Source organism: Lissotriton vulgaris, chromosome 1_1, assembly GCF_964263255.1.
Source record: "Lissotriton vulgaris chromosome 1_1, aLisVul1.2, whole genome shotgun sequence".
In the NCBI taxonomy this organism is placed as follows: Eukaryota; Metazoa; Chordata; class Amphibia; order Caudata; family Salamandridae; genus Lissotriton; species Lissotriton vulgaris.
Genome location: NC_141685.1, coordinates 1,490,892,715 through 1,490,917,469, shown reverse-complemented (window position 1 = coordinate 1,490,917,469; position 24,755 = coordinate 1,490,892,715). Strand labels below are relative to the sequence as shown.

The following is a 24,755-nucleotide window of genomic DNA, read 5'->3' as shown; positions in this document are numbered from 1 at the left end:
TTAAAGCTCTAAGGCCAAGAGAGAGGAGCTCCGACTGATGTAAACAGCTAACATATTGCTATCAATTACATTCTTAGCATTTTTCAACTTGTGAAGCCTACCTTGTCGCATGCTAGCTCAATTCTAGCTCCAGAGATCTCACTGAACATCCACCATCCTTTACTGTACAATCATTCCCCATAAGACAGCAAATGAGGGATCAAAACTATATTTTAAAGCACAAAAGACTTTCAAACCTTTAGCTTGAGCTACAGCAAACAGCCAACGTACCTCTCAAGTCAAAGAAAGCAAGCGTCACATGAGCACCCGTTTAACCCACCTTTGTGTAACCCTAGGACATAAAAGGAGTGGCCTGTGTGTAGTGGTTCATTGCCACTCCTTAGCGTTTTATACATCTGAGGGACCGGATTATATTTTACACAAGGACAGAGCTAATAAAAGGGAGAAAGGTATAGAAAGGAGAACGTCTAGGAATAGAGAAAAAAGACGAAGTATCAGATATATGGTTGTCAATCTTTACGAGAAATAAGATAATGAAATATCTGCTAGACGAAGGGAAGAGGTAATTGGAGGACAGAAGAGATTCAAAGAGAGGGTGTTCTACTTATCATCCAATCTACCTTCCCGCAGAGCATCAGCCTAAAACTGAAAATCACTTGGAGGTTTCCCATCAAGAGTTGCTGCACGCAGGGGTTTTGGGGGGTATAGGGGAGCAGAAACAGATAGCACCCACTATTCAGAAGCAATTGATCAAGGAGTAAACTGGGGCCTTTAGCTTACATGTCTAAACAGTTACATCTTATTAAGGCCGGATAATTCTAATGGCAATCCCCAAAAATCTCAAAAAGAATACTGAAAAATACGCTGCATGCAATCAATTTCTATCATTTAATATAGCCTTCTAGCCCGCCATAGCAGGCTTTCCTGGCCATTTAAGGCCTGCGCCGAACGCGAGGGCCTTTAACAAGGGAGCAAGACTATTGCCGGTATAGCCCCAGCTAAGGAGTGCTATAAGGTGACTAGAACATTCCACCATTCGAAGACAGAATGTTCTAACAAATAAAAATAAAGGCCTCGCAGAGCCTGAGGGTTTTTTAAATCCCCTGGGGCTTTGTGAGACTTTTGTTCACAACAACAGCTGTGAATGACAACATTGGAATGTCGGAGCTCCAGGCTTCTACCAGCCAATAGAAGCCCGGAGCACTCCATTGTTTTCAATGGAGCTCCCAACATTCCAATGTTCTAATACATACTATACGCATTGAAACGAAGATCATAAATTACCATGCCTTGGGTTTAACCCATGATGTAAAAAGCAACTTTGATAATCAGAACATTGGTATCAAGCCCCTGATCCAAAGTACCTGAACTGGTTCTCATGGCCACATTCTTAGCCAAATCTAATGATGGTACAGACTGCTTGGTAGAGGGTGTTGTATAAATGGAGGATCATTTCTAAACACTAATGAAAATCACTAGTAATAGGGAAAAATACTTAACTTACAATACCACTGTAGCTCACATTACGGCTTGATAGAGCTGTTGGGGGATGCCGAGTTCTTTAACTTTAAGACTAAGCAACAATAATACATTTCTAAAATTAAAACACTTCCAATCACCACCTAGGATATGTTCCACATCTTACAAGATTCTCCAACTCAAATGATACTACGCATTTGGGACTTCCATCCATGGAAGTGTGAAGAGCTGAAATAACTTGTTTACTACAGATAATGTGGTAATCATCACTCATAGGAGCTTATGTTACAAATCTGTTTGAGAAAAACCTCTCAACTCACACAAAAAAGAGCTTACTTTAAATGCACACCAGATAACCACATATCAGAATCTTTACCATGCCACTCTAGGGAATCTAGGTCAGATTGAGAACAAAAAACACTCATTCTTTCAATGCACAAGTGGAGAGGAAGTTTTAAAACCTATACTTGAAAATGCAGCACAATATGGAAACAATTCACTGCCTCACGGGGTATTGGCTCATTACCTATAAAACAAAGCAGTGGTGAACCCCTCCCTTTTCCAATCCAAATGCTGAAAATCTAGATTCTGCCCCATTTCTAACCTGCAAGATACCAGGAAAGTTATCAAAGAGGCAGACAGTAGGTTAACAATCTTTCTGTTAAACGGTAAGCAGGTTTTCTGACATAGCCTGTGACCGAATTTGTCCACCTGACTTCGACAATTAACCAAGGACAGTGGCATTCATGCTACAACTCTCTAGAATTTGACGTCATTTGACACATCCATTCACAGCACTCTGCTCTCCTAGTAGGTGGGACTTGGCAGTGGGGATGCAATGCCACACATTAAGGTGAAATCACCAGTAAACCATAACCGTAGAAAATCCATCCATAGGACACACCTGCCTTCCCTAGGAAGCCCTGATTACATTTAGTTAGAGCAACATTTATCACAGACATTCATTAGTTTTTTTTTAATAGTGTTTTGCACAAATTTGCAAGGCCTGCTAAAAGTATATATTTTTAAAACTATCATCATATAAGATTAGGGCTTTTGGATTGGTCCCGATGAACGGCATGAACCTCACCGGCCCTCCAACGGCAAGAAAAATGTAGCCCTATTAGAATTCGAAGGATAATAGTGCCCAGCAAATACACTGTTTTGAACCTTACCAGGGAATCCAGCCACTTAACAAATTTCATATTATTGGTTACCGTAAGTAATTTTATCTACTCATTTGTTATTGGCCTAATCTATTGCTGTCAATCCTGTGGACATAAAGAGAAAATTCTCACAAGGAGGAAGTTTATCAGGACAGAGTGATCTTTCAGATATGAGATCAAAGATCACAGTAAAGAGCCCCATCAGGGTACCAGTCAGGTTTTGCACCACCCACCTGATGAACGAAAGGAAAAGGGTTGAGCCCATATACCCCTTTAGAGCCTAGGCTAAGCACAAAGTACACAAAATGCAGATAGGTCAACCACGATAGATTCGAAAGCATAAATCGACCGAAAATAACATTTCAATTATTAACAGTAAGGATTGTTATGACTACTTGAATACTTCCAAAATATTTTTTTTACATAAACCCGGATATTGTGTTTCATGATATAAGACACCATACATTGATCCAAAAAAGCTTTTTCATTTTGCCTTAGATCAAACAAAAACAAAAATCTAAACAAAAGAAAATATACTTGTACATATAAATACAATTTTACTAAAGTCTTCTGTGGATCCCATTAAGAGATATGGGGGTCCCTGGCGAGCTACTTAAAGAGCTTATTAGATTACACACAGGGAATTATGCCAAAGTTAGATGGGGGAAAGGAGGTGAACTTTCAAAGCCCATACTGCTGAGTCGTGGGGTGCGCCAAGGCTGTGTGCTGGCACCCACGCTCTTTTCCCTATATGTTAATGATATACCTGTTTACCTAAGGGACTGCGATCATGACTCCCCGAAGCTAGGAGATGAGGCGATTACGGCATTACTCTTTGCCGACGATAGAATCCTCATCTCACAGACTCCGAAGGGTCTCCAAAATCTAGTGAATTCATTTTATGGTTACTGTGTAAAGAAGGGGTTAGAAATAAATTCATCAAAAACTAAATATATGTCCATAAACCCGCAAAAACCCTTTAGAAAGATTTTGGCTCTAAATAACCAAAAATTGGAATATGTGGGGAGCTTCAATTACTTAGGCATTATGTTGGATAGCAACCTTTCATGGAAGGGACATCTAGCAAAGAGTAAGTTATCTTTTAAGCAGAATTCGATGCCCATCCTAAAAGTGCACAGAGCCAGTTATTCTAAAGCCATTACACCGACACTTGAAGTATTTAAGGCAAAGGCCCAATCAGCGGCACTTTATGGTGCTGAGGTTTGGGGACATTATTGTGAACACAATTTTGAAAAGGAAGAGAACCATTTTCTGTGAAGATTACTTAAACTACCAACTAGAACTCCCCTAGTTCCAATGTTTTTGGATTTGGATCTTAAACGAACAGATTATCAAGCAGCTCTTAGACCATTGCTGTATTGGATAAGATTGTGGACAACCCCGGAGTTGTTGATCTATAAAAGTGGTCTGATGGAAATTATTCAGATTGATGAATACAAAAAAAAAAAAAAAAAAATTGCCTGGTTGAAACAGGTTTCCCTTTGGTGTTCCAGGTTAGGGCTGTCCCATTTTTGGGACGAACCCCAGAATATGGCACCGGTGTGTAAAAAGCTCTTAAAGTCGACTTACTGGTCCAACGTCAATGATGAGCTATCCCATAGTTCTTCCATTGGCACATTGACCCAGGAATTTAGGATTATAAAAGATAATGCTGCATTCGAACCATTTATGGATGAGATAGGACCACCATAAGCAAAAACCTTATATTTACAATTTAGATATGGGGTATTGCAGATAAATGCTAAAACATGCAATTGGGGAGGTAAAACTGATAATGGCCTCTGTTCCCTTTGCTTGTTAAAGGCAAAGGAAGACTATGTCCATTTACTGCTTTTTTGTCCAGCATATAAGTCACCTAGGCACCGCTGGATTAGACCCCTTTGTATAAATATAGGTGTCAGGTCATACAAAGAGGCAGAGCGTATTATTAAGTCAAATACCTCACAACTGGTAGTTTTTTGCATAAGCAGGTTCTTGTTTAATGTGCATCTCATCAGGAAACGGCTTGGATACAAGCTGTAATGTAACATTGGTGTTTGTAGCCTTCGCCTTTCAGCATTAGTTAATGCAGAATGCACGGAGTTCACTTTTTGTAAAATGTGTGGTTTTAAAGGTTTTAAACTTGGTTTTTAGCCTGGCTTTTTAATCATGGAAAAAACCTTTTTATTTAAATTACTAGCAGCCCGCCACAGCGATGCCTGGGGCAGAAAGGGGCTGGGGCAGCATTTGAGGCTTGCGTGCACTACTGCCCCCGGCCCCCTCCCGCCCCGGCCCGGCCCGACCCCTCCCGTTCAGGACCCCCTCCCGCCTGATCCTTACCTCAGCCGCCGGTCCCGCTCCAGGCGCCCCGCCCGCACAGGCCGCCACTCTCCAGGCGCCCCGCCCGCACAGGCCGCCACTTCGCCCAGCAGCAAGCAGGGCTGCGGCAGTCCTCCCAGCAGGTCGCGATCTTCGGCGCCATTTCTGGAAGTGTTGCCAGGGAGCGCAAACGCAAATGATGTCATCACGCAGACATCGCGGCCGGCGCTACTTGCAAGGGACTACTTTATTTTTATTTCGAATTTTTTTTAAAAACAACGTATATTTTTTATTTTTAATAGCCTATGTCCTTCTGCTTGCCCTGAGGTTTTCAAAAATGTCTTGGGTGTTTTGATTGGTGGTGTACTTTTAGAGTTTACCTGGCTCAAACGTTTGTGTTCTCTCTTTATAATAGTAGTATAGATTTAGATTTTTAACGCAGTATTGTAAATTTACCCGTTTTGAATTAATCGTTACTTAGTCCCATTCTATTAATTGCCACCTATCTATGTGATGAATTGTTGGTGAGGGCACTGTAAATGTTTGTCAGTAAATGTTTTAATGTCTGTAAATGTTTTCTTGTTATCTCTGTACTCCTGCTTTTATGGCTATAATAGCCGAAATAAAGTTGAACTGAACTGAATACTTTCAACATATTTTTTTTTACATAAACCCGGATATTGTGTTGTGTTTCATGATATAAGACACCATACATTGATCCAAAAAAGCTTTTTCATTTTGCCTTAGATCAAGCAAAAACAAAATCTAAACAAAAGAAAATATACTTGTACATATAAATACAATTTTACTAAAGAAATTCATATCTCTTGGTTAGTGCATAATCCTTGCTAAGGCAATAAGTTTGGATAGTGACAGTCACTTCTGTTAGTCCAGGCTTTGTACTGTCAGTACCTTTGGCTTTAAACGGAGTCCCTTATTTAAATCAAAGAAAGATTTGATTTACTCATTGATGCACCTATGTAAATATAAGCTGGGTATATGCGTTAACCTCCTGGTGCCTTTTTCGTTTGGGACTACCTTGTAGTTGTATACTCCACTAGACTGTTGAGGAGGTACATATGTAAATTGGTGTATATATATATATAATTGTATATATTCCTTTGTCCTGAGGGTACATATAAGTTACTTTGATATTGTATATGTTGTGTATATTTGTATATAGTGTACATGTGATGTGTTGTACATAAATTGCGTTTTTGTTGGGCCTTTTTGGCTGTCCGCCCATATTTGTGTATATGAACTTTGATATATTCTTCTTTGATTTAATCTGTTTATCACAAGATAATTGTTTCTAGTTTGATAATTAAAAAATGGATTGATCCCTTCAGTACCATTTCTCTCTACTTTTTCATCTTTGGATGTCTCCTGCTCAGGTACGGGAGGGTGAGGTGGGCAGAACCCCTAATCATTTTTTCTAGTCTTTGTACTGTCAGTAGGCAGACTGCCCAAGAAAAATACCAGCTCGAAGAGTTTTATATCCAGTATCTCTAATTATTTTCAGCAGTGGCCCGCAATCAAATTGTCTCTCTTAAGTTCTTGTCCAGCGCGTTACGGCCTGCTGGTCTAGGCCTCTACAGGACCGAGTGAGGGTATGTACATTCCCTTAAAGGGAATATAATAAAACCATATAGTGCACATGCATGGCAAACAACGTTTAGTCATATACACACATAGGACCTATTGGGATCTTTGGAGGCCAGAAAGTACTGATCCCTAAAAGGAGTATAAATCACACAGAAGTACTTTGGCTATGTGTGAGCAGGAAGACGGGGGAGAAGAAAGAGATCTAGCTCTCTCAAGGAGAGCGAGTGCCATCTAGAAACCTATTGGGGTCAGAGAATTCCCTCAGGACGGGAACCCTCACTCACCGTTAGGTGACATGCTTCATCATGTGGGTTCCCGTCTCAACCGTAGTGTGAGCTACGGCTCCCCGGGGTGAGGAGTGGAGGTGTTTTCTCAAAAGATGAACGTAGAGAAATGGGTGAGTGAGAGACAGTGCAGAAGAGCGTGAAAAGTGTGATTTAAAAGTGTCTGTCTGGGTCCACTGAAAGTTTATTAGGTGGTCATAGCTACATTATTAAAATGCAAGAGGAGTTGGGCTTCAACAGATATACCCTAGTTTTGTAATTTCAACATGTTTCTGCCAATAGGCATTCGTCATGACTTATACATTGTCACTTGCGGACAGTGGTTCAAATTGAAATATAATGGAAGAATACAAGCCACCACTGGAGCTGTGTGGCCCGTAGTCCAACGTCCCTCTTCCTTTCCCGGGAAACTAATGTGCAAAAGAAGTCTTGTGCATTCTCCAAGCTCATGTACCATCTCGTGGTGCCCAGATGTAAGTGCATATAACCTAGAATGTAATCAAAATCTGTGCACATGTAAATCTACATGTGAAAACAGACATGGCAAAACATCGTGATTCCTATTTTAAAGTATACATGAATTCTGAACATGGTCGCTTAAATGTGTGTGGCGCTATGCCTTACATGTTGTGACAGTCTCCTGTTGAACCGTAGTCCCAGCGGTATGCATGGCTCACATATGACCCTCTAGGTCAAGTATGCCCCACTGGGAACAACAGGTCACTAACCCCTTCACCGTGTGAAATCAAGAATAACCACGCCCGATGTCGTGGTGGGGTGGGGGGTGGTTAGGGGGAGGGAGTATACACTGCCTGATCTCCACAAATAAAATCAGTAAAACAAAGTTTAGTATCATGCAAAACACGGTTATAAAATGGAAACCTTAAGAAAGCCATTGATGCAGTGAATAGCCCTTGTGTGTTTTCGATATTCATGCGAAGTTATTTAGTTTAAGCAATGGAATGGATGTGGAACCATCAGGGTATCTCGTGGGAAACCCAGTGTGTGTGTGTGCCAACACCATGAGGAGGAGGGGTGGCGGGGGGGGGGGGGGGGGGGGGGGGGGTCTAGAGTATTTTAAAAAAAGGAGGCCAGACTCTCTAGACATAGGAGGGTGTGAGCCAGGTAATAAGAGGTGAGGCTTACAAATGTTTTCTTTCTCGCATGAGCGTGAACCGGCCTGTGGGGCAAAGAGTCTCTTGGGAGCAGGACGGTCCGGTCCGATCACTAGAACGCACATGGAACGAAACGCGGTTCAGATATCAAGTTATGTCACAAAGGAATCTTGTAGAACTTAAGACACTAAATGGAGGAAAACGTATGTGCTGAAGGATACTAAATGTCAGGGTATTTCCCTCAGTAAATGCGGGGTTGCTGTCCAAGTTGAACCCGCATAGTCAACCGCATAGTCTGGGTGCTTGCCGATTGTCTCAGTTAATGTTAAAAAGTAGAGACGCATTGGGTGTGTAAGCACGATGCACAGTCACATGGTTGTGTGCTGTGATATCACCCACCATCTTAGCCTAGTGGTGGACCCATTGTGCAGCAATGGTGCAGTCCAGAATACCAGATAGTTCTGGGCAATCAAAAGTGGCGGGGAAGTTCCAAACAAGAAATTATGTACTCTGGACCCATAGGTCATGGATTTAGCATCTTATGATTTGGAAGCTACAGGTCTGTTAATTGCGATGCTGGTATCGAACACCATTTTGTTCTATGCGAGGGTGACATAGCATGTGGCATGTCTGAATCGAAAGGGTAAAACATGAATCGCCATCTTGTGAAGAGCAAGAAGATGAGCATCTTACGTATGAGGCAGCTGTCTTTGATTGGCAATAAAAACACTAACAAAACTGAAGAAAATCAAAGCCCTCAGTTCTATATCTAATAGAAACAGAGTGGATTCTGATGGGTGAATGATTCAAAAAGAGTGGCTATTATATCCACTGAGAAAAAGGTATAGAGAAAGAAAGCGTATGGATCTAGTTTTATGCATATTATATTTGACATGTAGCATAGCAAAGCAGGACATACAAATGTATATATACAGATCGGTTCCAATTCAGAAGAAACACTCTTAAGGGTGATGTTAAATTCTGATTCATGCCCACAGTTCATCATAATTATTTGAACCCTGTGTGTGTCTGAGATTTTTCTATGTATTTGGTTTTTAGCAAAAGGGATTCTATGGAACCTGCTCGTGTCTGCCTGTGGGAGATGCTGGCAATATTGGGCTTCAGCCCCCGTTTTATTTTAACGCTCGGAGGCTAAGAGAGAATTCTGTTTAATGGGTCTCTGACTAGGAGTTTTGGCATTTACTCGGCAGGTTTGCTCCATGTCTTCTCTCCTGTTTGACATCTACATTGAGCAGTTCACCCAGTTACTTAGTAGAGATTCTCAGGTAATTTCTCTCTGCTCCTCCCAGTTTAGTAATAAGATTGCATTATTTGCGAAGGCCCTGGTCATTTACATATCAGATCCCGTTCAGACTACCCCCAGGGTGGAAAGCTTGGCTTAGGAATTTGAGGCTCTATCAGGATATCTAGTGAATAAGTCGAAGTCATAAGTGATGTTTTGGAATGCAGTAGACTGGACGGGGAGGCACAGGTGGAGATTAAGTACCTGGGTATTGTTGTTGTTAATCCCCTGGAGGCAATACCACAGCACAATCTGGGGAGGGTGTTGAAGGAGGTGGATGCATTACTCGCCAGATGGAAGAATTTGCCATCGACAATTTATAGGCGAGTGAATATGATTAAGATGTTGATCCTCTACAAACTTAAGTATCTTTTTAACTGCATCCCACTCATTTCCCAGAGCGGCTGCTGTTTAGATTCAGGGGAAAATAAGTTTCATATGGGCCTCGGTTTTGGCAAGGCCAGCGTGGAAAAAGTTGAGGTGCATGCTTGAGAAGGGTGGCTAGCTCTGCCAGACCTGAATTTGTATTTTATGGTATTTCAGTTTAAAAACTCTAGGATGCTTTTGAGTAAGCCGGATGGTTAAACCTGGGGGGGTTTACTAGCAGAGATGAGCAGGGAGTTGGGTTCCTCTATAAGTTCAGCCCCCCAATTTTTGTTTTTTATAGTACGGCTAAAGGTTATAAAGGCCAAGCTGAGTTTAGAATCAGGAAGATTTTGGTTATTGCTCAGACTTTGCACCCATTTGGGATTCCCTGGATACCCCAGAGTGTTTGAGAGATGGGTTGAGCCTCCCACTACAGAGGGCTGGGATAGCCACCTCGGGGAGCTGGTGTCAGAACAGAGGATATTACTCTGGGAAGTTCTAAGCGCAAAGACTGGTGGCTCCTTATCAAGGTGCAAATATCTGCAGTTGTCTTCTTGACTCGTGAGTGCTACTGAGGAGATGAGGGGCACCTGGGAACTCAAGTCAACCCTACAGGATGTGCAACCTAAAAGCAAGGAGGTTGTCAATTGGTATTTGAAGTTTTTGGATGCTGAGGATAGGAAAAAGAAGGCGCCATATTCAACATGGGAAGGAATCACCCAAGAGACAACTGCAACTTAGATGGCAAACCTCCCTGAAGTTATTGTACTCTGTGCTTCAACCAGCTAACTTCAAAATAAATCACTTTTTTTTTTACCATCAACAGATTATACTGGAGCCCTCAAAAAATAGCCAACTTTGCACAGGAGCAGACTGAAAGATGTAGAAGGTGTGGTTAATTAAGAGTCAACGATTGAATGTTTTTTCACTTGTCCTGGGATCAAAGGTTTTTGGTAGGACGTCGAGAATGTTTCAAAAGAAATCTTAGGAGCCAATATCACATTAAGTCTTGTGTTGGTTCTAATGGGGTGGATATGGCCTTGCGTAGTACGCTGAGTGGAGTGCAGAGTGTTTTTTTGTTTCGTCTTTTGCTTCTAGTCAAGAGAGATCTGGTAGCTTTGGCCTGCTCCAGCTCCCCCGTGTGCAACAGACTGGCTCAAAGTGGTGCACTGGACTTGCTGTAGGGTTACTGAAGGCAAGCCTGGTGAGGAAGAGTAAGAAATGGGCTGATCTTTCCAGGTGGAGTGGTATTTTGGCTGAAGAATAGATCGAATAAGCAGTCCTATATTTACATCCCGGTGCTGCCAGGGTGATGTGACTGTTTCTTCAGTTGGTGCAGGGGGGCCAAAGCAAATGCAGCAGGCTGAGGGCCGGATAGTAATCATTAAATCCTCTGAGTTTGCAGAAGCTATGGCGATAAGAGGACAACAAAAATATAGCACTAACCACTTAATCTAGTTTTCTAAATGATGAAGCATGCCACTTCGATGGATACGGGTCTCTGTATCCTAATTAAGGGATGCCCCTAAACTTGAGACATTCCTACTTGTAGCCATGGAAATGACAAATAGATCACAAACATATACACAGATATATATCAACAACATCAAACATGGTGCTTTGGGTGTTATGACGTGCTAGGGGGTACTCAGCTCTGAATTTAATTGAGCAGTTTCAATCAGTACATGCATAACAAGTTGTCACACTGCTTATGGCTACTCACAGAGCCCAGTGCTCTTTGACATTCACAGTCCCTCTAGCTACACTGATCTGTAGTGACAGATTAGTTTCTCTCATATACAGCAATATACATATATACAATTTCCAGTGTTTCAGTGCTTCCATCATAAATGGCTGTTACACTTTCAGAATCCGACGTGTGGATGTCCATTACTGGTTGCAACACTCTTCAAGGAGAATAAAAGTAAGACGGGGTGCTAGTAATAGGGGACATAGCCCTGGGGACATGTCTCTGCCAGGTAAATTAGAAACCTATACATACAGTTTGATACGGAACTCTGTGCCAGAATTCACACCACAACTGCAATTAAAGTATTTCAGTAATCAATTCAGACATTTAAAAAACGCACAGGAATCTGATGGCACAAGCCATGGCATCTTTCAGTACGGGTAATTGCAATGGAGTGAATATAGGTCACTACAAAGTCCAGATCTCGTAATTAAGTCTTAAAAGTATTGCTGCAGTGCTGGTTAGTGGCGCCTGGTAGAACCATTATATTTCTCTAGTTCTCAGACAGCTCCACTGGCTCCCAGTGAAAGAAAGTAAACTTTAAAATTGTGTGTAATATACAAAAACACTCCATGATAATAGACAAGCCTTATGCCCTACCCTGTTTGAATGCTGTACCCCTTATGTCTGCTCAGTTTCGCAATGAGTATGTTTGCAAAGACTACATGCTGCACTTACACTGCATTCCTTAGAAGTTCTAGGAGCATTATGGTGTAATTCAAATCTTGTCACCGGGAGGAAACCTACATTATTACTTGATCTTTCACAATTGAAGACCTAGCTAATTTCTCAATGATGCTACCCCGTAACTTACAAATACTCTGGATTCACTTGCACAGCTAGCGCGAAAAGGTCCCAGTAACCGTTCAGCACTCGGCAAAAAGAAGGAAAATATATTAACAGAGTTAAGACCACTAAGGTGATCAGCAAAAGTAACATGAAATTGTGCAAGCATCTCTGTACTGCAGTTTGACATGATTTCAGAACTCTTTCGGGTCCAAAGAAATTCAGGCTAAACTAAACCCCTTACAGGCTAGCCTTGGACCCACCCCAGGAACCGCGGTATCATCAATGACACCAAGCTGGACATGTGCTTCCACGTCCTCAGGAAGATCCCAAGCAACACCAGAAAACCGTCACATGTGCAGGCTGAACAACAGGAATGTCCTCTACACCAGAATCACCAAGCACCTCACCAGAAGTCTACAAACAATCTAGAACATGGCAGTCATACTTGTACTCAACATCCCATACAAGACTCGCATCACACCACATCTCAGAAAGGTCCTGTGACTCCCAATACACAAGCACGCTTAGTTCAAATTCCTCACCCACACATGCAAAGGACTGCATAACACAGGCCTGTACTACCTGAACAATTGCATCTTCTTTCATCAACCAGCCAGACACCTCTGCTCAGCCAGTCTCCTACTTGAACACATCCCACCCATACACAGAAAGAGTTGTAGGAAGATCCTTCTAACCTTCTAATTGGTTGATCCTACAGCTTGAAACACCCTCCTACTACACCTCCTCCTCACTACCAGAGTGCCACAAGAAGCAGAAAACGTTCCTCTTCAAGTAACCCCACCATATCCCCACACCCTCGAGACCAGGCCCATACACGTGCTCAGCACCAAGATTCCCTCACTGGTGATAGCGCTCTTTACAAACGCACACAACATAATATAACTGAAAGCTACAGCTCCAATATTCCATCAGAGTTTAAAATCAAGTAGGTGGATTGGCCTGATAATTAGTTATCAGAACAAATAAAGGCAGTAAACTATAAAAGAACTGAAACATCAAATATAAAGACAAACAGACTACGTTATGCTGTTATGAGATGTGTAAAATGATTTTAAAACATTGTTCTCTAATAACAAAATCCCAGTAGTCAGAGTGCTGAACATTTATTTTCCAGCAGCCTCTCTCTCAATGTTATTAGGTTATCATACTTAGACTTCCAACATGATTATATTAAATATAGCTTCAGACTGTAGCTCGGCTTCCCATTATAGTAAGTAAACAAAACAGTGATGGATGGAATGCTTGAATCAACACAGCCATCAGTAATCACTCAGGAGGCAACCCAATCCATCATTATTTTACACACCATACCACCTCCATTTGGACCCAGCAATATGCAATTCAGTCTTGACCATCCTCCAATAAAAACAGTCCAGCACGAACTGACAAGCTAAGTCCTTCTTGAATCGGAACACAAGCAACCCAGGACCAGTTTCGGCCTAGTTAAGTGCTCATCAGCTGGACACAGCGTGGGTCCAGTGACCTTGTACACTGGACCCACTTCTGGGCATACTCGTTCCACTGAGGGTGACATAAGTATACAAAACAGGGATGGATGGAATGCTGAATTAATCTCAGCCATAGGTAATCACTCGTGCCGCATCCCAATCCATCGTTCTGTTGCACACCAGGCCACCTCAGTTTGAACCCAGCTATATACAGTGAGACAGTGAGCATCGGACTCACGTCTGATTTGCCGACAGCAGGGTCCAAACTGAGGTGGCCTGGTGTGACAAATAACTAAGGACTGGGGTGCGGCCACGAACAATTACCATTGGCTAAGATTAATACAAGCATTCCATCCATCACCTTTTGTATACTTCTTCTTTGCAGGGCATGCTTCACATTGTGTTCCGCTCTCTGTGCTGTACTTTGCTCAGGGTCTTACCTTCCTAAATGAAAGAAGATTTTGCTTTAAGGAGCGGAGCTCTTACGTTAAAAAATAAAGTCAGACTCTTGGTGAATATTTTTCATTTTTACAGTTCTAAAATCAATAGCCATCTCTGATCTGCTTAGAGCCAAAAAAAGCTGCTGAAAGGAAACGAACAAGCAGCCATTAAAATTAGACACACATAGAAGAGTGGTGGAGTCCAGTGAAAATGAATAAAGAGCACATGATGGAAATATGCGCCATTAGTTTGTCATTTACTGCATGCCTGCTGCTGTGCCTTCAAAATATGGCGCAGACAGTAATTGTGCACGGCTGCCACATAGTCTGGCACACTGTCTCCAACGCTACTGAAGACCCGCAACTATAAAACTTTTAGTAAATCTATTTACGGACAATAGATTGGGCTAAAACTGGAGCTCGCATTCAACGTTCTCAATGCTGCACCGAGATGCAGACAGTCCAGTGCCTTAATTGTGCGTTGTCAAACAAGGTATAAAATATTTTTACTTTCCAATTTAAAAAAACAAGAGAAGATTCTGTTGCAAGCGATGGAATGGAGGCACGAGGGTGGCACGAGGTCTGGGGGGCTACACAAGTATCCTCAACTGGGACGAGTTTCCATAAAGAAAATGATGCTTGAAAATACATTGACACTTTGGAAAGACCCAGGTGCTTTTATGCCCTTACAGAGTTAAAGAGTTTTCCTCCAATGAGCGACAGGTTACTTTTTAATGCTACACCACGCACATCCCTTGTTTTCGGGATGGCTCCCCTTTAAAAAGCCACTTCCAGTACGGATACGTGTTCATATACGCCAAGGTGAATTGTTAGTAAGTGAAAAAGCACTCCTACTCTAATTTTCTGAGTTTACAATAGATCATTTTTTCGACCTTATGCAGCTTCCACAGATCTCTTCACGTGGTCCTCTGCGAACCTTGGTGTGCTCCAAAACCCGCTTTCCTGGTTGGTCTACACCCATTTAAGAAGATGGCGTATGATAACACGCACTGCACAAATGTTGCTTCGCTCTCAATACAACGGAGGAAACAAATACAAATCCGAAACTGGAGTGACAACTGAACACATTCATTGCAAGAGAGGGTTTTTTAAAGACGAACCATCAACCGCGCTCTTGGGCAGCAACTCGTTTCCTGCGCATAGATGGACAGGCGAGGAGGCACTCGCTTCCTAAGCAGACAACTCTCTGGGCCAGATGGCAGGCAGTGACGCCCTCACTCACGCACGGCTGTAGGCCAAGGTGTCCACACCGGAGTACTACAAATCATTCGCGCACACACAAAACTATATCGCATGCACAGGAACAGCCAAGGAGAAAAGCAAACACTCCAAAGGTCAAGTGTTTAAATGGCTATTCCACATCAGCACCGGTCATTGTTGAAGAGACGCATCAACACCGCACTCACAGGAACAGAAACTCGAATGGGGATTTGGGGGGGGGGTGGCCGACCAGCGGGAGGCTCTCCGTCACCCCCCCCAAGGAAGTTTGGGGCACCAGGGAATGGGGGGGGGGGGGGGGGGGGGAAGCTTGATACTCGGGGCTCGCCGTAGCTGGCGTTTTTGGGCTGGTTGGGCTGGTTGGGCTCCTTGGGCTTGTTAGGTATTTAACCGGCCATTTTGTGTCACTGCACACTGTTTGTGGTGCAGTGACACAGCAGCCAGGGGCCGTAGGCAGTTTCGGGGTGCAGTTTAGTTGAATTGCGATGCGGACTGTAGCTTGGGCGTGCTGTGAGCGTGGTCGTGCGCTTTTGCTCCATGCGGTGTCTTACTAGTGCGGGATGGCAGCGTGTTCTGATCCGCGGTTGGCAGAGGTTTTGCGGCTGTTGAGCGAGAAGGGCCGCATGGACATCGCGCGGCCCAACCTCAAGGTAAGGCCGCAGCGGCGCGCTGCCAACGGCACGGCTGTGGCGGCGTGTGAGCCGCCTCGGTCGCGGCCGGCTCAGCGGGGTGGGAGGGGGGGTGGAGGAGCGAGGGGCAGAGGACGGCGCAAGGAGGCAGCGCCGCGTGGGAAGGCGAAGGGAGGCGCTAAGAGGGCCGGGTGGAATGGGAAGAAGCGGGCCCTTGAGTTTGTAGATGAGGTGGGGGGGGAGAGAGGGGGGGGGGAGAGAGGGGGGGGGGGAGAGAGAGGGGTGGGGGGGAGAGAGGGGTGGGGGGGAGAGAGGGGTGGGGGGGAGAGAGGGGTGGGGGGAAGAGAGGGGTGGGGGGAAGAGAGGTGCCGGGGGGGGGGCGGCTCGCGAGGCAGTGGCTGAGCTCGGAGAGCAGGGGGGGTGGGGGATTATGTGGGGACCCAGGTAGTGTTGCCGGTGGTGAGGGGCCTGCTGTGGAGGGGGGACGCGGTGCAGGAGGGGGAGCGGGGCCGAGGCGCGATGATCAAGGTGGGCGGTTGGGGTGAGTGGATGGGGGGGGGGGGCGGACACGGAGCTGGACTGGAGTTCGTCCTCATCGGAGGAGGAGGGGGGGGGGGGCCCGAGTAGGCTGGCGTCGCCAGGGCAGTGGGGGAAGGGTGGGGGGAGGGGCCAGGCGGAGGGGCGTGGCAGACCAGAGGTGCTGGGGGGGTGCGCGGAGGCGGAGGTGCGGTGGGCGGGAGGGGTGAGTCGGGGGTGAGTCGGTGGGGTAGTGGAGGGGAGGCAGGGGGAAGTGGGTGGGCGGGGGGGAAGTGTGTGGGCGGGGGGGGGGAAGTGGGTGGGCGGGGGGGGGAAGTGGTTGGGCGGGGGGGGAAGTGGCGTGCCAGGGGGGAGTTACGGCGAGGGGGGGGGGTGTGGGGCCGAGCTGGGGTACGGGGGGGATGGGGTGGGCCGGGGGGCTGGGCCGGGGAGGGAGGTTGGGACCTAGGGGGCGGGGGGATCCCGTCGCGGCGCGGAGGTCATTCGGCGGGATGGGAGCGGCCATGGGATGGGGGAGCGGAGGAGGGGGCGGTGCGTGGGGGGGGGAGAAGGGGGGTGTGTTCACCCTGGCATGCTGGACTCCACCTTTTTTCCTTGGCAGGAGCTGTTTGCAAGGCGCTCGGGTGAGCAGCATGCGGCTCCAACCCACCGAGAGGATGGGCCGGCTCCGTTTGGTGCGGGCGGCCGAGCTCCAGTGAGGGACCTAAATCATGACCCGGCGAATGGAGGCGGGATGCGTCTCCGCCGGCCCCTCCCCGAAGGGTCTTTACGGCCGCCGGGGGTAGGGGAGTGAGGATGGATGCGAATATTTTTGATTTGACTGCGAGTGTGGCGGATGGGAGTGCGAGTGTGGACTTGATGGATTTGATGCGGGTGAGTCGTGAGAGAGCGGGTTTGAGCCGGCTGGAACCCCAAGTGGGGGGCCGGGGTGGTGTGGAGCCGGCTGATGGAGTCGGAGGAGGAAGGAGAGATTCGGGAGGAAGGGGGGGGGGGGGGTCTTGTAATGTTGTTAGCAGTGTACTACAGGTGCCAGCAAGGCAAGAAGCGCCCAGAGTGTGACGGCCCCCTCAGCCCCTCTGGTTAGGCGGCGGGATCCAGCAAGGACGCCGACCTTGACGCCAGGTAAGACGGGTGACGGCGCGGGGAGTGGCAAGCGGCGTTGTGTGCATGTTTCGGTAGGGACGGGGGGCAAAGGGGAAGATGGATGGCGGCTGGTGCGGGGACGGTATGTGCAGGACGCGGGAGTGGGCACGGCGCCGGGCGGAGACGGGTTGAGCGTTGGCGGCGGGTCGGCGGCGGCTGGAGAGAAGGAGCCGTGGGGGGGGGGGGGGGGGGGGAGTTGTGTGGTACCGGTGCGTAAGTTACCGTACATGGGGCTGACCAAGCCGCTGGGGGCCCACCTTTCGGCGGCGACGAAGGAAAAGATCTGGAAAGGGGAGTACATTGACATCTTGAAGCTTCTCCACAGGGAGTTGAAGTCCAAGGAGGGGTCGAAGGAGGAAGAGCAGGAGTTAGCTAGGCGCCCAAAGGTCCCCGTGACGCTAGACAACTGGTCAGCGCCGTTCCTCATATACGCGAGCGTGTATTGCGAGAAGTATCCGGACCGGTCCGTCGAGCTGTTCAAATACATGGATGTGGTGCGGAGGGCACAGGTGACTTACGGCGGGTTTGCGTGGTCACACTACGACGAGGAATTCCGGGCGTGCATGGCGGCGGACCCGGAAGCGCAATGGGGGGAGCTGGATACGGATCTGTACCAGCAGACGATGGGAGGGGCCAAGTTTGGCCGCACCATTTACACGGCAAGCGGTTTGCCGCTGGTGCCGCCCCCCTTTGTGGCCCGCCCCACCCGTGGGAAGGTGGGGCAGGGAGACTCTGGCGGCCAGGCCACAGTCGGGGCCTGCTGGGACTTTAATAGAGGAGCCTGCGGGCGGGCGGCATGCCGCTTTCGGCACGAGTGCTCATCGTGCGGACAACGGCATCTAGTGCTGCATTGTTGGGGGCTCGGGGGCCCACCGGGGCAGCAGCCCACGCAGGTGGGTGCTCCAGCCAGAGGGGGACAGGGTGGGGGGAGGGGAGCGGGCAGAGGGGGGTGAGCCGGGGCTCTGGGCAAAGGGTCGTACGCCGGTTAGGATCGAGCGGATGGAGCCCTGGTTGGCGGCGTATCCGCGGGCAGAGGATGCTGCGGTGCTGCGTCGTGGTTTCCGGGAGGGGTTTAGGCTGGGGTACGAGGGCCCCTCGGATTGCTCGCTGGGCGGACAATCTGAAGTCCGTGAACGCGCACAAGGGCATTGTGAGAGAGAAACTGTTCAAAGAGGTTAGAGAAGGTCGGATGGCGGGCCCCTTCACGGCACCGCCGTTGCCGGGCTTGATCATCTCCCCCATCGGGGTGGTGCCCAAGAAGGAGGAGGGGCAGTTCCGACTGATACAGCACTTGTGTTGGCCGGAAGGGGAGTCGGTCAATGCCTACATTTCGGCAGATTTGGCGTCGGTGACTTACTCGTCGGTGGACGTGGCGCGGAGGCTCATCGCGGCGGCGGGAAGGGGCGCACTGATGGCGAAATGCGATGTCAAGTCGGCGTTCCGACTCCTTCCGGTGCACCCGGCGGATCACCAGTTGCTGGGGATTCAGTTCCAAGGTCTCATCTTTGTTGACAAGGCGCTGCCGATGGGGTGCTCCATTTCATGCGCGCTATTTGAGCGTTTCAGCTCATTCCCACAGTGGGGTTTTTCCAGGCGCACAGGCTCGGAGTCAGTGACGCACTATCTGGATGACTTTTTCTTGGTGGGGCGGCCCGGAGCGGCGGACTGTCAGCGGCAGCTGGATGGTTTGGCCGGGTTGATGGGGGAATTTGGGGTTTCCCTGGCGCCAGAGAAGACGTGCGGTCCCAGTACGGTGTTGTCCTTTCTCGGTATCGAGCTCGACTCGGTCGCCATGGAAGCGCGCCTACCGGGAGACAAGAGATCAGCGATGCTGGTTCTGGTGGATGGAATGTTGTCAAAGAGAAAGGTGACGGTGCGAAAGGTGCAGGTGCTGTTGGGGCATTTGAATTTTGCTTGCCGCGTGGTGCGGGCGGGCCGAACGTTTTGCCGGCGTTTGGGTTTGGCGTTGTCCGGTTTGACTTTGCCTCATCACCATGTGCGCCTCTCGGTGGGAATGAAGGAGGATCTGCGCATGTGGCGGGCGTTCCTGGAATGGTTCAATGGTGTACCCATGGCGCTGGCGGAGGACTGGGAGTGGGATGTAACCATGTACTCTGATGCGGCGGGTGGCGGCGGATTCGGTCTGTATTGGGAGGGGAAATGGTGTGCAGAGCAGTGACCGGAGCACTGGCAGGCGGGCGGGAGGAGCATTGCGTTCTTGGAGTTGTTCCCTTTGGTGGTGGCAGTCACGGTGTGGTCGGGACGCTGGCGCACAAGCGCGTGCTGTTTCGAGTGGACAACATGGCCGTCGTGCAGGTGGTGAACAGGCAGTCGGCTCGGGACTCGCAGGTTCTAAAGTTGATGAGGGAGTTTGTCTTGCGTTACTTGGAGAATGACATACTGTTTCAGGCGCGCCACGTTCCAGGAGTGGACAATGACATTGCCGATGCCTTGTCTCGTTCACAGTGGGAGAGGTTCCATGGGCTAGCCACGGCGGCGGAGGAAGTTAGGACGGCGGTGCCGGATGACCTGTGGTCGGTGGGCGAGGTCTTTCAGTTGGTTAAGGCGTCGGTAGCAGTGTCCACGTGGAAGGCATACGAGCTAGCGTGGGAGGAATTCCTGCAGTCAGGTGCGGTGAGGCGAGGGGACCGGTGGCGGCGCGAGGAACAGGTGGTAAGGTTCATGCTGGCGTTCATGGATAGAGGGCTGTCGCGGGTGTCGATTGCGGGCAAGTTGTCGGCGGTGGCGTTCATGGGAAAGTTGTGGTGGGGTTACCCCCCCGTCGGCGGGGGAATTGGGGACCCGGCTGCTGGAGGGGTGGGCGAGAGAGAGGGGTGCGAAGGTGCGGCTGCGCAATCCCATCACGGTGGAATTGCTGGAAGGAGTCATTGGCGCGCTCCCGGCGGTGTGCAGGGATGAGGGCGAGGCGGTGCGTTTTTCTACCTTGATGTCCTGGCTTTTCTTTGGAGCGTTTCGAGTGTCGGAGTTGCTGGGCGCAAAGGTGAGGCAGGGGGTGTTGTGGGGGGATGTGGAGGTGCGAGCTCAGGAGGTGGCGGTGCGTTTGCGGCGCTTGAAGACGGACCAGCGGGGGGTCGGGACTTGGGTGGTACTGGGCCCGGGCGACTGGGAGGGGGTGTGCCCGGCGGCGTGGGGAAGGAGGTTGATGGCAGGCAGTGGCGAGGGGGAGGTTTTTGGTCGAGGTGGGGGTGACTGAGTGACAGCGTCTCAGGCTTTGTGGGTTCGGCGGCGCCCCCTGCGGTACATGGGTGAGGACCCGCTGGCTTTTGGGACGCATTCCTTTCGGATCGGGGCGGCACGGAGGGGTTGGGGTAAGGAGGAGATACAGAGGCTGGGACGGTGGAAGTCGGATTGTTACAGGACGTATGTGCGGTTGAGGGAGGCGGATGGGGTGTTGTAACAGTGATTCCCGATTTTGATATGTGTGTCTTTACAGGTGCTGTGGCGGGGCCGGAAGTGGCTGTTTTGAATGTATATATTGTGGGACACTCATTCGTCAAGTGGGCAGAACAGGCGGAATGGGACAGGCATCGGACACTCAATTTGGGATTGGATGCAGGGCTGTACCGTTGTCATTGGAGGGGGAAAGGGGCTAGGCGTTGGCATGAGTTATTGCCCTTGTTGAACACGGTGGTGAGAGGGGGGGGGAGGGGGGGGTGCCCGGATGTGGAGGTGATTCATCTGGGCGAGAACGATTTGGTGCAGTGCAAGGGGCTGGCGCTGCTCAAGCAGATGAAGAGGGACCTGAGGGAAATTAAGAAGCAATGGGCGGGCTGTCATATTATCTGGTCAGAGTTTATTCCCAGGCGGGTGTGGAGGGGGGCGGAGCGCCCAGGAGCCATAGACAGGGCACGGAGGAAAATTAATCGGGAGAGGCGTGAATTCTGTGCCAGGGAGGGGGTGGGGAGGATGGAGCCCCCGGAGTTGCGGTATGGCGCGGTTTATTTTTTCCGGGAGGCTGGGGTTCACCTGTCCAGGTATGGCATTGAGTTGTACACAGTCCAGCTGAAGGAGGCTTTGGATGGGGCGTTGGGGGTGCTCAGGTATCCCAGGAGGCAGGAGTCCTTGGGGGGGTCGAAAGTCGTAAGCGACTTTCGAGTGGCGCTTTCCTAAGGAGATAGGGTGGTTTTGCTGGAGGCCTGGGACTGTGTGGTAGGCGGGGGTGAGGTAATGGAGGTCACTGTGGCATTCAGTAGAGGGGTAGGTTGATGAGCGGATGGGTTGTATTTTCAGTTGCAATGTTGGGGTTAACTTTAGGGGTGGGAGTGGGGGGCTGTCAGGCAGTTGTTATTTAGTGAGCAGTAGTTTTGTTCGGCACAGGCCAGGTGGGACGGTGTTGTAGGTGCACCTGATTCCAATAAAGCGGCCTTTTTCACACTTTTTGGTTGTCTGTGTCAGTGCTTCTCCCCTCACCTACTGGTGTGCCCCAAATACGCTCAGTGTTAAACCTATAAACGAGCACGCACACCACCTAAGAAAATAATACAACCTGGTGCTGTCCATTCATAGCATATATGTTGAAATGTAGACCCCCAACTTCCCAGCACAATGGGGGGTTGTCACTTATTACACCAAGGCACACGCCAAGTAGCTCAAGCACTCTACTTGGAATGAAAAACAGGAAGCAGAGCAATACAGATATCCTGCAGTGAGTGCTTCCAGATATCTGAGGAAAGACAGTAGCTGGGAAGGGATGCCGAGCCTGAATAGGAGGACCTTGACACAACTAAATAGACAAACCATTTGACCCCCAGGAAGATCAATCCGGGGTTTATAGAGCCCACCCCTGAAGTCCCCAGACGGGGCGTGTGGGGGGACAGGGGGGGGGGAGAACGATCCATCTGGGCGATGGGGTTCAGGTCTTGAGATCCTTCCTGAATTACACCCATCAGAGAAAGGAACAGCTTGGCAAATATTTAAATTATTGGGAGAGCAATGAGAGGCAGCAGAACAGGAATGTAACTCACAACAGTTTACCATTTTTTTGTAAAAAATATATTTTTTGAAGAGTTTTATAAAGCACAAACATGATCCATGATGGTGTCAGAGCGCTTTACAATTGTTAGAGTGGCTATAGTTATGCAATGAAACATGTCGAAAAATTTGAATGAGTAGAGAATTACAAAATACAGCAGCACTCCAATAAGAGGGTGGTGGCCTTTCAGTGTTAAGACAAATAGATTAAATAAGGCAATACCAAAATAATCAAGCAGTAAAAATGGTGTCAAACGAACAGTACAGTCTGACACAACACCCCGACTAAGGGTGACATAATCTCAGTGATAGGACAATTAGATCATGCAAGGCAAAAACATAAAAGGAAGCAGTGATCATAATATCATAATCTAGCACAGTAAAGGATTTAACAGGCAGCATCTCCAATAATGGTGGGGTCCACTCAGTGTTGACAAAGAGAACTCAACCACCACACCTGAAGATTACCGGTAGCCTGTTTCACTATTGTCCTTATAAGTATAGACTGCTCGGAGAGGAAGTTACTAGGTTCTAAGGAAGACATTCGCTCATGAGTAATAGTTTAACTTCTTTCTTTAAGGATGTTGCTGAAGGGTTCCTCCTTAGATCCGGGGGGCGGTAGTTCCAAATTCTTGGTGCGATGCCTGAGAAGGCTGTTATAGCTTTTCTTTTAAAAGGCTCCGAGGTTTCAGTAGGAAAGTGCAGGAGCTTCTAGAAGATCTAGGATCTCCCGAAAGTTCAAGCTTCTGAGCAGGACAGCTTTTGGTATTGAAGTGTAGAGCTTTGTGGGTAATGCAAGCAATTTCCACTTGAATTCTAGCTTCATAGGGGAGCCAGTTGAGGGCTTTCAAATTAGGGGTGATGTAATGGTTTCTTTTTGATCCTGTGAGGAGCCTTGCAGCAGCGTTGAGGGAAGCCCTTAATGGGACAGTTTTGGATTTGGGCAGGCCACAGAGGTTAGCACTTCCATAGTCCAACCTGGGAATCACTAGGATTGGACGGCAGACATTGCAGGGAAGGAAGGGTTTTAATTTCCTTAAGATGTTAATTTGTTGGTTTGCTCCTTTAGTGGCAGCACTGATGTGTTTCTGTATACTAAGGTTCTTATCAAGAGTTATTCCCAATGATTTTACTAAATCAATAACTTGCAGTAGGCATTTGAAGGCTGTTAATTGATTCATACATTCATTAATGATAGGAGACTGATTTGGTGGGGCGATTAGGAGACATTCAATTTTAAGTGTGTTAAGTTGTAGGTGGTTGCAAGTTAGCCAACTTTGGGTATTTAGTAGAGTTGTGTTGAGGGATCTAATGTCTTCAGGGGAGGAGACTTTCAGGTAGAGTTGGATATCATCGGCATACATGTGATAGTGGATGTAAAAAGAGCTTAGCATTACAGTGAGAGGAAGGATCCCTGAGGAACACCTATTGTATTGTATTGTATGTTGGATTTATATAGCACTTATCACCCAGGGGTCTCTAAGCGCTTGCCTTGGGAACCAGTCCTGGCTTTTCCCTGTGAGATAGCCCCTACAGGGCATCCCCAAGGTGAAAGCCAGGCATCCCGCCGCGGGGGGCCGTTGTGGAGATTAAGCAATCTTAATGCCCAGAGTTGCAGAGTGTGAACCCATGATTAGGTCAGGCACCGAAGCGAGAATTATCGAGTCCGTGGACATTTGAGCTCAAGACCCTGCCGCGTCGGGAATTGAAGACCTCTGCTTCAGGGTCTGCCTGCTCTAACCAGTGAGCCACACTTCTCCATGTGAAGTGTGACCAGAGCAGTCTTAGACAGGGACGGGTTATGTTATGAGGGGTGAGCTCCTGAGGTCCGAGCACAACCAGACAGGATTCGATTATTTTCAAGGCGACAAATTTTCAGGTGGTTAAACCCCAAAAAAACACCAAATTATGAGAAGGAATTGTAAGAGAGACAGACTGTACTGAATATATGTGCTTAAGTTCCTGGAATAAATGTCCCAAACTCCTGATACGCTGAACATTTTTCTTAGTTCTGTATTTATTTCTAGCCAAATGAAAGAAACAGAAAAAAGTAGACAAATGTTTCACCCGTTTGGCTGGCACGCCAAGGGTAAGTAAAATATTTATTGCTTTTGATTAATTAAAACCATT

The 24,755-nt window shown here is 48.0% G+C and overlaps 1 protein-coding gene across 2 annotated transcripts in view; it reads right to left on the bottom strand.

Annotated features, from left to right (window-relative positions):
* MAPK11 (mitogen-activated protein kinase 11) overlaps window positions 1–24,755 on the bottom strand; it is a 254,275-nt gene that overhangs the window by 157,823 nt on the left and 71,697 nt on the right. The gene's annotated exons all lie outside the window — the stretch shown is intronic.